The sequence below is a fragment of the Prionailurus bengalensis genome, chromosome D2, assembly GCF_016509475.1.
Source record: "Prionailurus bengalensis isolate Pbe53 chromosome D2, Fcat_Pben_1.1_paternal_pri, whole genome shotgun sequence".
In the NCBI taxonomy this organism is placed as follows: domain Eukaryota; kingdom Metazoa; phylum Chordata; class Mammalia; order Carnivora; family Felidae; genus Prionailurus; species Prionailurus bengalensis.
The window spans coordinates 14,578,493-14,593,453 of NC_057351.1; positions in this window are offsets into that span (position 1 = coordinate 14,578,493).

The window sequence follows — 14,961 nt, forward strand, 5'->3', positions numbered from 1 at the left end:
GTCTCCCTCTCTCTCTGCCCCTCCCCCGTTCATGCTCTGTCTCTCTCTGTCCCAAAAATAAATAAACGTTGAAAAAAAAATTAAAAAAAAAAAATTTTTTTTCTTAAATAGAACTCCCATATGATCCAGAAATTTCACTTCTGTGTATGTATCTGAAGGAAACAAAATCACCATGTCAAAGGAATATCTTCACCATGTTCATTGTAGCATTATTTCCAATGTCCAAGGCACAGAAACCGCCTAAGTGTCCATCAACAGATGAATGAATGAATAAAATGTCAAACACACACACACACACACACACACACACACACACACACAGGAATATTATTCAGCCATAAAAAAAATAGGAAATCCTGCCATTTACAGCAACATGGATGAGCCTTGAGGGCATTATGCTAAGTGAAATAAATCAGAGAAAAACAAATCTGTATCATCTCACAGGTAAAATCTGAAATAACCGAACTCCTAGAGAAAGAGATCGTATCTTTGGTTGCCAGAAGTGGGAGGTGGATGAGAGGGGGTTGTGGGAATGGGGTGAAGGTGGTCAAAAGTTACAAACTTTCAGTTATTAATAAGTACAGGGGATATAATATACAGCATGGTGACTACAGTTAACAATGTTGTATGGAATATTTGAAAATTGCTAAGACAGTAAATCCTAAAAGTTGTCACCACAAGGAGATACTTTTGTATTTCTATGACGTTATGGATGATCTGAATCTGTTATGGTAACCATTTTGCAATATATACATGTGTCAAGTCATTATGCTGTGCACCTTATACAGTGTTTTGTCAATTGTATCTCAATGAAATGAGAAAATAAAATAAATTTCAGACTCTCATATTTTATTCATAGGGAGGTGTTTTCTTTCCAGTGAGCCTGGTAATCTGCATTTTAATGAGCACCCTTGATAAGGCCTATGCAAATGATCAGTGAACTATACTCCTTGAAGACAAGTCTCCCTCAAAACCATGTGGACACATTTAACAAATACAAATTTCCAGGCTTCTCTCCAGATTCTTCAGTAAGAAACTTGTATGTATGGACTGCACATAAACATTTTTAAACATCTTCTCTAGTGATTCTTTAACATATTAGTCATAGTTATTTTGAAGTCCTTGTTGATTAGCTCCAATATTGAAGTCATCTATGAATATGTGGCAATTGCCTGTTTTTTCTCTTGATTGTCAATCATATTTTATTGCTTTATGCACATGTCTGGTAATTTTTACTGTATTCCAGACATTGTTATATGAAACATTATAGAGCCTCCAGATGACCATATCTCCTACCAGAGAAGGGCTTCCTTCTTCTCTTAAGCAGTGAGAATGAGAAATCGATCACATAATCCAATCAGAAATTTAACTAATTTGGGATTAGGTTGCACTATTAGTAAGATTCCACAACTGCTTTGCCCTTTTCCTTAGGCATAGTCTTCCCAGGCTTTTTACTGAAAGCTTGGCAGGCATTAATCTCCTGAGTTCTAAAAGACTGTAGGGAATCCACCTCTACCCTTTATAGATCCAACCGAAGTCTACAGCTTCCCACCCACACAGTTTTTAAAAGTTCTAAATACCTTAAGGGAGAAATTGTTGGTGTTCTTTAAGCAAGACCCTTCTTTGAGTGGATCTTTGTTGCTTGATCCCCAAGAGACTATGCTAAAGCTCTTTCTTCCTTTAGAAGCTTTTGACTTAGCTCCCCAGCCTCCCATGCAAACTCAGACCTCAGCAAACATTTCATGTGGAAACTTGGGTTCTTCAAGTTTCCAATTTGTCCTCCAGCTCTGTTCAATCACTGAAAGCTTTGTTGATTTCACTGATCTTTGGCAGAGGCCCTCTTCCAAGGCCATTTTCAATCTTCAGCTTGTCCCAGAATTGGCAAATACTCATAGGGCAAAAAAACAGTTGGCGGCCATCAGCTTACCTTAGAACAGTTTTGCTTGTCTGGAATATAAATTCACCTAATCATTGTTCCTTCCGTAGCTTTCTGATACCTTTACAAATATTCTTTACCTGGATTTTCAAGTTGTTGCAATGAAAATGTTGATCTGCCAAGACCTGCTACATCCTACCTAAATGTTGATGTCTTCCTGATACATATTTTTATAGATGTCTGTTTATTTTCCTTTTTTAAAGCAGTCATGTACTCATATCAAAGCTAACAGATTTATCAAGCTACCTTTTGATACATTAACATCCATTTCTTTTCATCTGGCTTCCCTTGGTTCTTGGGTTAATGTGAAGGAAAGGGGTCAGGGATGGAAATGATCATTCACTGACTTCATTTTGCTTACTTGGTATTTTATTCATTTTTTAATGATTTCAATTCAGAGACTACAGTTAAGAACAGCAGCAGTCAGTGTATTTATATGCTGTTAGAAGCCGCTCTACTCACTGCCTAAATGAGATTGCATATTTTTCATTTTCTGCTCATAATAAAACTTCAGTGAGTAAGTTCATCAGAATCAGTACTGTGCTGCAGGCCAAGCTAATCAACTGCTGCTTCCTAATAAGAAATATTTTCTGCATATATGTTTCTGTAGCATTTCAAGATATCATAAGATGAACTTTAAACTGTTAACTATTACTTTATTAAAAACATTATTCTTTGATGCAAAAATTATGTATTTTTACCAAAGCGAAGAATCCTAAAATATAGGGTATTAAGAGCTCTGTCTCTTTTACAAATATTTATTAGCAGCTAGTAAAACAAATAAGACAGACATTCTCTGCTCTTAATGAACCCACGGTATAATAAACACACAGGCAAATAGGCAAATACTTGCAAAATGGTGTGATAGGGGCCATGACTGATGTATACCAATGATTCCATGCAAGCATGCAGGGAGGATTTCTGAACCACTACTGGGGGAAGAGTGGAAGAGGAGACGTAGCACCAGGGACGAGTCAGATAAGACTTCTCAGGTTAGATTAATGTGCAAACTAGTTTTGAAAAATGAATAGAAATTAGCCAGGAGGAGAAGGACAAGGAGAAAGGGATGGGGAGGGGGAGGAGGGGACAAGGGAGATGGAGAAGGGGGAGAAGGGGGTGAAAGAGAAGGAGGAGAAGGAAAAGAAGACTGAAGGAAGAAGCCATGGGCACAAAAGCCTGGAGGTGTGCGAAGCCACCTGTCTGGAGGGCACTGCATGAATGGGGATAAGCTGTAGAGTGGAGAGGTAGACAGGGTCGGATCACAAAGAGCTTTGTAAACAAATCCACCACTACTGCTAGGGATACTAAAGTAACATCCTAACTGGCCTTGCCGCATCCATTCCTTTCTGCCTCTTTCTCAGAGAAAGCCTTTGGAAGTCTGAATTGATCAGGTCACTCTCCTCTGTGAAACCTTTTCAGCGAGTAGCATCTCATTTCTTTAAGTAAGAGACCCAAGCCTTAACCTTGCCGCACCTGAGCTGCCTCTTGACTTGTGCTCTGTGTGTATTCTCCATCCACACCAGCCTCTCAGAGCCCCTGGAATCTGTTTGCCTTGATCTGGCCTCCAGGATATTGCACGAGATAGCCTCTCTGCCCATCCACCTCCTACCACTGTTAGCTTGTCAGTTTCTTCAACTGGCTCTCCTCTGCCGCTCAGACTTTCCTCCTCCATGAGGCCTCTTCTGACCCTCCCCAAACTGGATTAGGTCTTTCTATACAGCCCTATAATACTCTATAATTGCCTTTATAACCCTTATTAGAGCTTTCTTGCATATTGATAAGATTCTTTGATTAAAAAATTATCTCCTCACTTAGGCTAAAAGTTCTATAAGGCAGAGACTGTTCGGGTCTCCTTGGGACTCTCATATCCCACATGATTCCTGGGGAGATGCTGCTAAAAACGAATGGTTTTAAATGAATGAGAAAATGGGGGGTGGGGAATGAAGGAATAAGACAATATGTGAGGAATATATTGCACACAATTTGCAAAATCGATTTTCATTTTTTGTTCCTTGTCAGTTCCCATTTCTAGGTTAAGACTAGATTATAAAGTTACCAGGGGAGTGACTTCTAGAACTAATTCTCTCCCAGTCTCGCTTCCAGGATTCTTTCAGCCTTTCTACAATCCTACTTTTTCAACCTAGATAGTATTTGTAGCAATACAATATCAGAAGTTGGTCTTGGTTTAAAATATCCTGTTCCATTGTTCTCGAAAGTGTCCTATTGTTCAGAAATTTTAGTCACTGTAATAAATATTTCTGACATGCTTATTATAGAAGATATATGGGTTCTGATAGAGAAAGAAAGAAAGAAAGAAAGAAAGAAAGAAAGAAAGAAAGAAAGAAAGAATGAATAATGGTTAGGTGGATGGATAGATGGATGAACAGATAACTACATACGATGCATTTGTTTTACCTTACCCCAATAAATGGTAATCTTTAATTTAGGAGCCACGTCTTTCTCTCCTTTTCTAACCCTTACAATGTTCAAAAACTAAGTGAATGCTGTGGTCGGATCAACCAAAATCAGGACGAGAGAGAAGTGGATTTCTAATGTTGTACAATGTGTAGTAAGTAGGGAAGGAGGTCTTTGATCTTTCAGACATTTGATCAGACCAGCTAAGACCAATATCCTCAGTCAGGATTATGACATTTGGGCTTTAGTAAAGACAATGCTATGTATTTCAAAATGTTCCTCTGTGTTAGCTATTATTATCTGTGTTGGGCAAGACGCATTATAAGAAAGAGATGAACTCAAGAGAGAATGTCGACTTGTAAGAGCAAAAGAAAAAAAAACAAACAGATACACTCTGAAAGTTTGGAACCTCCTAGAACTGGGGAAGCTGCCCCGATGCCTGCTCTACAGGGTTTCATCATCGCTATGGGCCAATGACTTCTGTGTATTACTCATCCTTCCCCTTTCCCAGAAAGTATGTGTTGCTGTCATCCTGCCTCTATTCCATTATTGAGTCTTGAGTGTGTGGAGAGACCCAAATAACTTGCCTCTTCAGTCAGAGATTGCTTTAAACACTCATATCTGAATTTGAGGAAGAGGAAAACTGAAAAATTAGCAAACCACTGGGAGATCCTGAACTTCAAGCTGGATCCAGTGGCTCTATGGGACTTTGAGTTGTGTTCTTAAGGGAAGGGGTGAGCATATTCTATACGGTCATCTAGTGATAAAATGGATATTTGGCCACTCTGGCTAACAGTGCTTTGTGTCTGCCAATCCTACCTCATCTATTCTATATCCCCTAACCTGGTCATCTAGAAAGACTTCATCTCTCAGCCTCCCTGGAGCCATCTGCTCCGTTCTTGCCAATAGAATGTGGGTAGAAGTTATATGCTCTCCTTCCAGACTTGCCCTCTAAAAGTTCTTTTTTTAAACATTTATTTATTTATTTTGAGGGGGGTGGAGAATGGAGGAGGGGCAGAGAGAGAGGGAGAAAGAGGGAATCCTAAGCAGGCTCCTTGCTGTCAGCACAGAGTCTGACGCAGGGCTTAAATTCACGAACCGTGGGATTATGACCTGAGCTGAAATCAAGAGTTGGATGCTTAACCAACTGAGCCAACCAGGAGCCCCAACTTCCTGAGAAATACTTTACATGCTCTCCCATGGCTTTAGTGCTAGGGATGATGATGTTACTAGGTAGAAGCATTGTGGGTCCCTGAGTCTCCACTTGAAGGACAGCTGTCTTGGAGAGCCACCCAATCAGGAATATCCCTTTTGGACATTTCATGAGCAAAAGGCAAAACTTTAACTGTATTAAAAGTAAAAGTATACTCTTTGTGTATACTAAGCCATTGGCATTTAACAAATAACAAGTCTATTTGTTACTGCAGCACAGAAGCATTGTCTTAAAGAATGAATGGGTCAACCAGGCAATTAGAGAAGAAATTTAAAAATATATGGAAACAGACAAAAATGAAAATACAGCAATCCAAACGCTTTGGGATGCAGCGAAGGCAGTCCTGAGAGGAAAATACATTGCAATCCAGGCCTATCTCAAGAAACAAGAAAAATCCCAAATACAAAATCTAACAGCACACTTAAAGGAAATAGAAGCAGAACAGCAAAGACAGCCTAAACCCAGCAGAAGAAGAGAAATAATAAAGATCAGAGAAGAAATAAACAATATAGAATCTAAAAAAACTGTAGAGCAGATGAAACCAAGAGTTGTTTTTTTCAGAAGCACTGTCTGGACTTGATTACCTTGACTAACATAGTGTAATAGCACAGATGTTCAATGGCTCTCCTCTCATCTTTCACTTGGCTCTGTATTTCTCCTTAGCTGTATAGTTCCTGCATTTGGCATCTTTGTTTAATCACAGAAAACTAAAAAAAAAAAAAAAGTAAGTTTCAGGAAAAAACATAACCCACTTTTATCTTTTCTATATTTCTGGCACTCTGGATGATATAAAGCTGAAAACTATGCCCTCAAGGAATTTCAAAGCAGAAGACACATACACAAATGATCAAACTAAAAAGTTAAAAGCACAGGGTACTTAAGTTAGATACAAAGACAGTTCTGTAAGAATTTAGAGGAGGAAGTGATTACTTGCCATATTGCACATTAAATGCAAATAAACCCATGGCTTTAATCAATTTTTTAAAATTCTGAAGATGCCCCTCCCTCCATTCTTTTTTTTTTTTAATTTTCTTTTTTTTTTAACGTTTATTTATTTTGAGACAGAGAGAGACAGAGCATGAACGGGGGAGGGGCAGAGAGAGAGGGAGACACAGAATCGGAAACAGGCTCCAGGCTCTGAGCCATCAGCCCAGAGCCCGATGTGGGGCTCGAACTCCCGGACCGCGAGATCGTGACCTGGCTGAAGTCGGACGCTTAACCGACTGCGCCACCCAGGCGCCCCCCTCCCTCCATTCTTAATAGATTGTTTATCACCCGGACACACACTTTATCTGCACTGTGGAATATCCACTTTAGATTTTAAATTCTAGGCTGATTCCTGCCTACCACCTAGCATATATCTATCAGAACAATCAACTCCTATCTGTGTGTGGGCTCTAGAAATTCCAACAAAAACCTGTATTATTAGGTGCAGAAAGCATTTCAAAAACAAAGGCCACAAGCAAATATAAGTTCTTTAAGTATTATATGCTACATGACTTTGCCTCTACACAGACAGGTAATCAAGATAAGGTTCCTAACAATTAAATAAATGTAGGTTTTCTAGAAAGACTTGAGTGGGCAGCTATTCCTGTTCTCTTTCCAGTGAGAAACCTGTTCTGTGGCATCTCTGAAAGGGAGAATCAAGTCTCTGCTTAAATACCCCTGGATCTCATGCCTTCCCAAGAAGCCTTTGCTGAAGATGAAAAACTCAAAACCTAGGTCTATTTTTACCAATTTAAGCAGATAAATCACTTTTAGTTTGAACTCTATTCAACTCTTCTCCCTTTTTTTTGGTAATAATTCTCCTGCGATTCATTGAGGAAGTGTTGTTATATACAGTCAAGAGAAATAAATCCCTACATAGAAAGAACAAGGCATGAGAAGTGCTTGTATTTGTCCACAGCCCCTCTGCTCAAAAATAGAGGCATCAGACCCCAGTGCCTCCTGCTCTTGGCCTTGTCGGTGATTTATGTTTGTTTTGTTATCCATTAGGTCCCGGAGAGTTCCATCCACTCTATCATGATCACTCAGAACCATTTCATTCTCTTCAGTGATGCTGAGGCTTCTGTTTGGAGCCTTTCCAATTTCTGTCTGCGCAGGCCCTCGTGTCCCTTAGGACCGCCAGGAAGGGCAGGACTTCAGGGGGAACTGCTGATAAACACATTCAACACAGAACATTTTTTCCTCTGTTCCAACGGTCCTTTAACCCCTTCAAGATTCTGCTGCTGGAAACTGAAATATCTCCCCTACTGTGGCAGCGGGAGAGCTGTATGAGCGCACACGTGCACATACTTACAATTTTGGGTATCATTTCAAGAAATTCACAGACCCTCTGAACATGACCTATGACCCTCAAATGAAGAATCCGAGCCTTACAGCAAAACAGAGTGACTTTAACTCAAATTAGCAGGAGTTTACTGAGCACTGATTCTGGTCAAACACAGCATTCAGACACGAATAAAGCACAGTCCCTACACAGACCATCTAGAAGGGAAATAGACTTACGCTTGGTTTTGATGGAGCCGTGTCTCATGCGTATCACTGATAAAGGGTGCTACTTGTGAGACAAGATGAGTAGCACCTTCAAAGTCTCAGTTGTGACCACTGTGGGACACACGACAATCTCCCGTAAGAGCAAGTATATTGCATTCCATCTTTCATCGGCACGTCCATGCCACTCTCCCTATCATGTCGTTAACAAGATTGATCCATGGGAGACTTGGAAATGGGGGTGATAAATTGCTATGTAATCTCAGGTGGTAATTCCATTTACTCCCAAAATGCCTCAGTGTCCTCTCAATCCCATCACGTATTCACCCATCCCCCACCCTGCTCTCCTCTGGTGACCATCACTTTGTTCTCCATAGTTAAGAGTCTGTTTTTTGGTTTGTCTCTTCATGTTTCCTTTGTTTCTTAAATTCCACACATGAGTGAAATCATATGGTATCTGTCTCTTTCTCTGACTTTTTTCACTTAATATTATACTCTCTAGCTCCATCCATGTTGTTGCAAATGCAAGATTCCATTATTTCTTATGGCTGGATAATATTTCATTACACACACACACATCACATCACATCTTCTTTATTCATTCATCAGTTGGTGGATGTTTGGGCTGCTTCCATAATTTGCTTATTCAAAGTCTCTGGATAGTTAGAAGCCTGGCAAGAATGTTTGAAATAATTCTCACTGGAGACAGCTTGTCACTGCAAGGGCTGATCGCCTCTTGACTCTACAATTTCTCCCACTCTAGCAGTTGCCAGAAGGCCAGGCAGGCTGGTCGAGCTCACATGGCATGGGGGAGATACTCTTCTGCTTGCACGAAGCTTTAGGTGGATGAAAGCCAGACAGAAAAGGTTCTGGGTATCAAAGTTAGAGAAGAGGACCAAAATGGATCTCCTTTTTCTAAGTTTTTATTTATTTATTTTGAGAGAGAAAGAGAGAGAGAGAGCACCTGTGAATAGGAGAGAGGCAGATAGAGATAGAATAATACCAAGCAGGCTCTGTGCAGTCAGTGCAGAGCCCGATGTGGGGCTCAAACTCACGAAGCATGAGATCATGACCTGAGCTGAAATCAAGAGTCAGAAGCTTAACTGACTGAGGCACCCAGTTGCCTCCTAAAATGGAGCTTCTGATGACGCTTTCAGAAGTCAGAATGCAGAATCATAAGGTCAGAGATTCAAATGTCAGTGGGTTCAAACAGAAAAGCAGGAGGTGTCTGTGCACATAATAGGAATTACAAGCACTGCGGAGACAGGGTGTGTCTGTGTCCCAGCAGCATATTCTCTGTGGACCAAATCCACTGATGGGCCAGGGACTGGACCCGCATGAGCATTCCTTTTTGTCTGCGGCTGCTTCCATTTCCCTGCTACCGTTATTGATGAGTCGTCATCTTCCAGGATGAGGATCTCAAAGATCTATCTTACCGAGTGGTCATAACCAACTGATCCAGAGAAGAGGAAAGAGACGATGTATACACAGTGGAATTCTCACATTATTTAAAATGTCATTTAAGCCAACAATTTTAATTAATGTCCCATCAAAGCATTCAACAGGACTGTGGTAAGGAACCAAACTAATGGCTTTGATTTTTGCTCTTCTTCCCTTGTCCGTCTGATAAAGATTGGATATAGCAAAGATTACCCTTTGATAATTTTACCCAATGTGTTTTGCCTTCCACTCCTCTCTTCTGGAAATGACTACTCCCTGGCGGTCATTCTACTAGAGTTCTATGGGAGGGGCAAGGACTCGTGTCATGGTGGAAAGGAGGAAGACAGCACACTGGCAGGGAAATCTTGTCTAAATGGAAAGAAGAGGCGCGCCTCCCCTCTGCATCATGGGAGGCTAGACAGAGACAAGAGTAGACAAAAGAACTTGAAGATCAAGATTTCCATATCTCCCCAGACTTCAGGCTACATCTCCAAGGATGGGGTCAAGGTGCTCTAAAAACTCCCTGCTAAGTAGAGGGGCCACCAAGAGCATCTGGCCTGTGGATGTTTCCCCGGGCATAAGAAAGAAAGGTTATGAGTTTCTAACACAGGAGACAACATGCCTTTGGTACTTCTGGCAGCCCGTGAGAATGTAGGTAAACGTTATTTGTGTGTTGCAAACTACTTCCAGGTAAAGGAGCCTGAGAGAGAGAAAGAGAATGCAAGCATTAGCCCCTTCCTGCCCACTGCTGGCCACAAGCCCCAGTACTGAGAAGACCACTGGGTTGGCAGGGTCTTAAGGTCTGCGAGAGGAGCCCACTGTGGATGGGACTCTCAGTGAGAAGAGGGAAGGCAAGGTCAGTGGTCAGTGGCAGTGCACCTATTCTACCTGGCCCAATGAGGCCGGCTGACCTCAGAAAATGGTGGTCCCGGCCCAGCCCGCTATTCCGCAACAGAGACGGGAAGGGATCCAGAGAACCCTGCATCGATCAGGAACACTGTCAACTAACTGTTAACACCGTCTAAGATACTTCCTTGGAGGGGAAGGACAAAGTCTAGCATTCTGAAAGCAATCATTTTAACACAAACGGAGGCCGTTTAAAACGGAAAAGACAGATTATTAAAAACAGGTTTAAGCTTCCCCGCTACCCAGTGAGTTGGAAAGGAGGGGAGATAATCACCAAAGACGATTCTCTCTGCACAACAGAGGGTAGAGTGGAAAATTTGTGACCTACTCTACTAATCATCAGGGGAAATACTGCCAGAGATAGGCAGCCAAGAGGAAGAATAAGCAAGACATTGCAGAGGCAAAATAATTGGCTTCTGAACAATTAAGATTTATCGGTAAACAGAACAACCTATTATCCCTACAGAGACTCACTTCCTGAGGGTCAAAAGCTTGGCTGGGGTCAACCACACCTTAACAGCAGGGCCAGAGGTAGAATCCACAGACCTTAAGTCCAATCTTTAATCTCTAAATATCTTCACAAATATGAGCTGATTTTTATGTTACATTAATGGTGTCTTTACGTGCACAGTTTGAATGGAAAGGCTGAAGGTAAGAAATCAGCTGCTGCGAACCACACGAACTGGCACCTGTCAGAACATAGGAGAGCTCGGTGGTGGGCCTGCCTGTCATTCGGGCTCATGCGGCTCAACAACGTGGACCAAGCGCTCTGTGGTCTCTCAGAGCAACTTTCTTCTAATGATGGCATGGCCTTTGGGTGACTCTTTGGCCATAGAGCTGGCTCTGCAAGCAGGTCTTATTTTTGGAGTTAATAAAAGGCTGGGGAACTCTGGTTACATTGGTGGGGCTGACAGCACTGGATAGTAAAGATGCTTCCTGCCAGGGGGCAGGTGTGGAGAAAACTCTGCCCCCCACATGCTTGGAGCGCATATACAGAGAGGTGGGGAGGATGGGGTTCTGAGAAGGAAGATGACCTTGACAGAGACGTCCAGTGAGAATAGTCCCAGAGAACTGTGAAGGTGCTTCACGAGCAGAAGTGTCACCCAAGCAGGGTAGCATCTATTCAAAGCCACAGAAGTACGATGATAATTCTTGGCTCTGACTTCTGAGAAAGGAATGGAGAAAACAGAGTTTTGAGCAAGGCCACCGATTCCTCATATCTGGGTCCCACTGGGTGAGACAAGAGCCCACAATAGGGCAACGCGCAGCTCTCTTCATGTGCTTGGGTACTTGGCCAAGGGGTGCTGCCCCCTCAGCACCCCCACCATCCTGCCATTGCCACCTGGGCCCACCTAGCTCTGAAATACTTAGTAGTAGCCAAAGGGGTTCTTGTTATTCCAGACTTTATAAGGATTAGACTTTAAAAGATTGAGGATTCATTTAAGGATAATTTAATTTAATTAAACCAGTTAATTTAAGGATATCAATACATATTGATGTCTATTTATACCTGTCTAACAAAGTCAAACACTATAAGCTATAACCCTGGGTCATGTGTTATCCGGCATGATGAAATCCCCAGCCAACAGTGTCCAGGGAAATGATCCTACCCAAGCATCCTCCCCTTTGTCGCCTGGTTCCAGAACCCTTTTCAGTAGCCACTCCAGTCCAGGGTTCCCATTAATCCCTCCTAGTCCACCTTCACCTGGTCGCTCAGGTGTCGTTGTCAACATGCTACTTAATGACCGAGATTCCTTAGAGGTTTTGGGCTACTTCTGCAAGTTTAGACTTTCAAGCACTGTAGTTGCTAACTGCATTTCTAGAACCTCATATATTTCTGTTCCTATAGCTGACCCAGTTTTCTGCAGCAAGGCTTTCTCACTCTGTCTATGGGAAGCAGACCAAGAGCATCATGGCCGCTAGTGGAAGGGGAAGACCATATAGGACTTGGGTGCTCCTAAAAGAAAATGTCTCCATTGCTTTAAAAGCCATTTACAGTCTCATTGCAAGATTAATGTCCCATCCAAGGCACTGGGAAACTGGGACTGAATTTCACATACTGCCTCCCTGGGCTTTTGTGTTTCATGCCCACTGGGGTGAACATTGTACAGACATATCTCCATTATTTCTATCCTTTGCTCTAGGACCTCAGGTGTGATTTCAGTACAGAACAACCACAACAAGGAAAGCATATGTGACTTAAGGCTATATATAAAGAGAGAGGCTCTATGCAAATATATTTGAATATATATGAATATATATGCATATTCATGACATATATACCCAAAATAAGTGCTATTTCTTCAGTGTCCACCTTGAGGGAGTTGTTGTCTCAATTCATTCCCACTGCTATTGCTTAAAAGATTTTGAGGACTTTGCTTTCAAAATGGCTTTTAGAATCTATAGCACAAACTTTTCAATAGCGTCTGCAACGATCATCTTTATTCATGGAGGGTGGCTTTGGGTTTGGAAAACAGTCAAAAGTCATTTGGAGCAAGCTCTGGCTAAAATGTGGTTGATTAAGCTGAGATAAAAATCAATTTAGGTTTTTTTTTTTCTTTTTGCCAAATATGCACTCATTTGGAGAATTGTCAGGAGACAAAAGCAAATCAGTGGGCTACAGCACAGTCTTTTTCCTTTGTACGCAATCTCTCAGATGCTTTGGTTTTTACATAATAAATCCCGGACCATCTGATGGTAGAAGGTAAAATCTATATAAACGATGCGTTGTGTCAAAGAAATAAATCAACATTAAATCATTTAACAATTCTGCCACATTATGTTTCTGGAATCTCTGAGACACTGTAATTTTTCTGTCGTTATAATTTAGTTTTCGTTTTTGGATCATATTCAGGATAATAAAATAAACCAAAAATCCTCTTGTTTCATCTCTGGGCATTTCCTCAAGAGTCTGTGAAAGACCCTTATGATAAGGAATTGACTCATGCAATTACGGAGAGCTGATGTCCTGCACTGAGTCCAAAGGACAGCAGGCCGACAAAGTCCCCCTTCCTGGGGGATGGTCAGCTTTTTATTCTACTCAGGCCTTCAGCTGATTGGGTGAGTCCCACCCACATGGTGGAGGGCAATCTGCTTTACTCGGCCTAACAAATGTAAGCGTTACATGCATCCAAAACACCCTCACAGAAACACCCATAATAACTTTTGGCCAAATAGCTGGGCACCCATGTGCAGTCCTGCTAACACATAAAACGAACCATCGCAGCACTCTACTTTCATGTTTTCTCACCATTACCCAAAAGAAGGGCACGGTCTTTACAGTTACTGTCCCTAGAGTATTACAGAGTGTTCAAGCTTCAAATACGCTTAGGCAACTCATTCTTTTGCAGGTGGTGCTAGAGCAGACTCAAAATCACTCAGCGGTTCAGAGGAGAAGCCAACTCCAGAACCAAGTATTTGAACTCCCAGGATACTACACCCCATGCTGGTATACTTTCTACACAACTAACATTTTCCTGTGTAACGGGTCTGTATCTTTACCTACTTTTATTGCTTTGGGCACCATTGTTACAGTTCATCAGATATTTTCACCCATCAAAGTTTTGACACTTGTTACAGGGTAAAAATGAAGACACTTGGTTACTTCCGGCAGCATCTTTCCAAACGTCTTCAGACCTCCTTGTGACAATCAAAAACATTCATTTGACATTTTTTTACTCACACGCTTATTTTAATGTGCCAGCTGCCTATTTGGCAAACTGATTTAACTTTTCTCAAAATGTGATACGAATTCCTTTCTCTGATTAACAGTTATTCATTTGTACCCTGACATGCGGCAACATGTACTCACGCTTGCCCTAACTAAAAATACTAGTACTGTTGGGCATGTTGAAATTTTCCATTTGAAACTGGAGAAGGAGCACTGAACTGAAAAGTCAGGAGATGCTGACTCTGGAATTTCACTGCCACAAAATAGCCTATGACCTTGATCCAGTTCAGTCATTTCTCAGTGTTATCGGTGAAAGGAGTTGAATCTTAAGATATGAATTATCCTGGGGCGTCTGGGTGGCTCAGTCAGTAAAGCGTCTGACTTCGGCCCAGGTCATGATCTCATGATTTGTGGGTTTGAGCCCCGCGTCGGGCTCTGTGCCGACAGCTCGGAGCCTTCACATCTGTTTATAAAGACATGCTCTCTCACACATTATCCCATTCAACTCTTAAAAGTTCACTGTGAGGTGGTGACATTTCCCATGCTGTAAAGTCAATGCCTTTATCAGCAGACGCCTACAATGAAATGTTGCCATATGTCTCTATTATCTCTCCTTCTCGGCTCCTTGGGCCACAAAGGAAAAGTTTGCTTGCAATTACTGCTGATGCAAATCCAAGATCTCTTCAGGGATCCATCCGTGGTACACACCTGGAAAGATCTTGATTAGATGTTCATCCTGGGTGCAGGAAATGGACAACACCCAACACTCAGGATGGACGGAGATGATACTGAAACATAAAACTTGCTAACTCATCAATAATGACAAAGCTGAGCCTTAAGTGTGGGGGCAGCTGGGGGTGGGCGTAGTGGAGTGGAGTGTGTAGATTT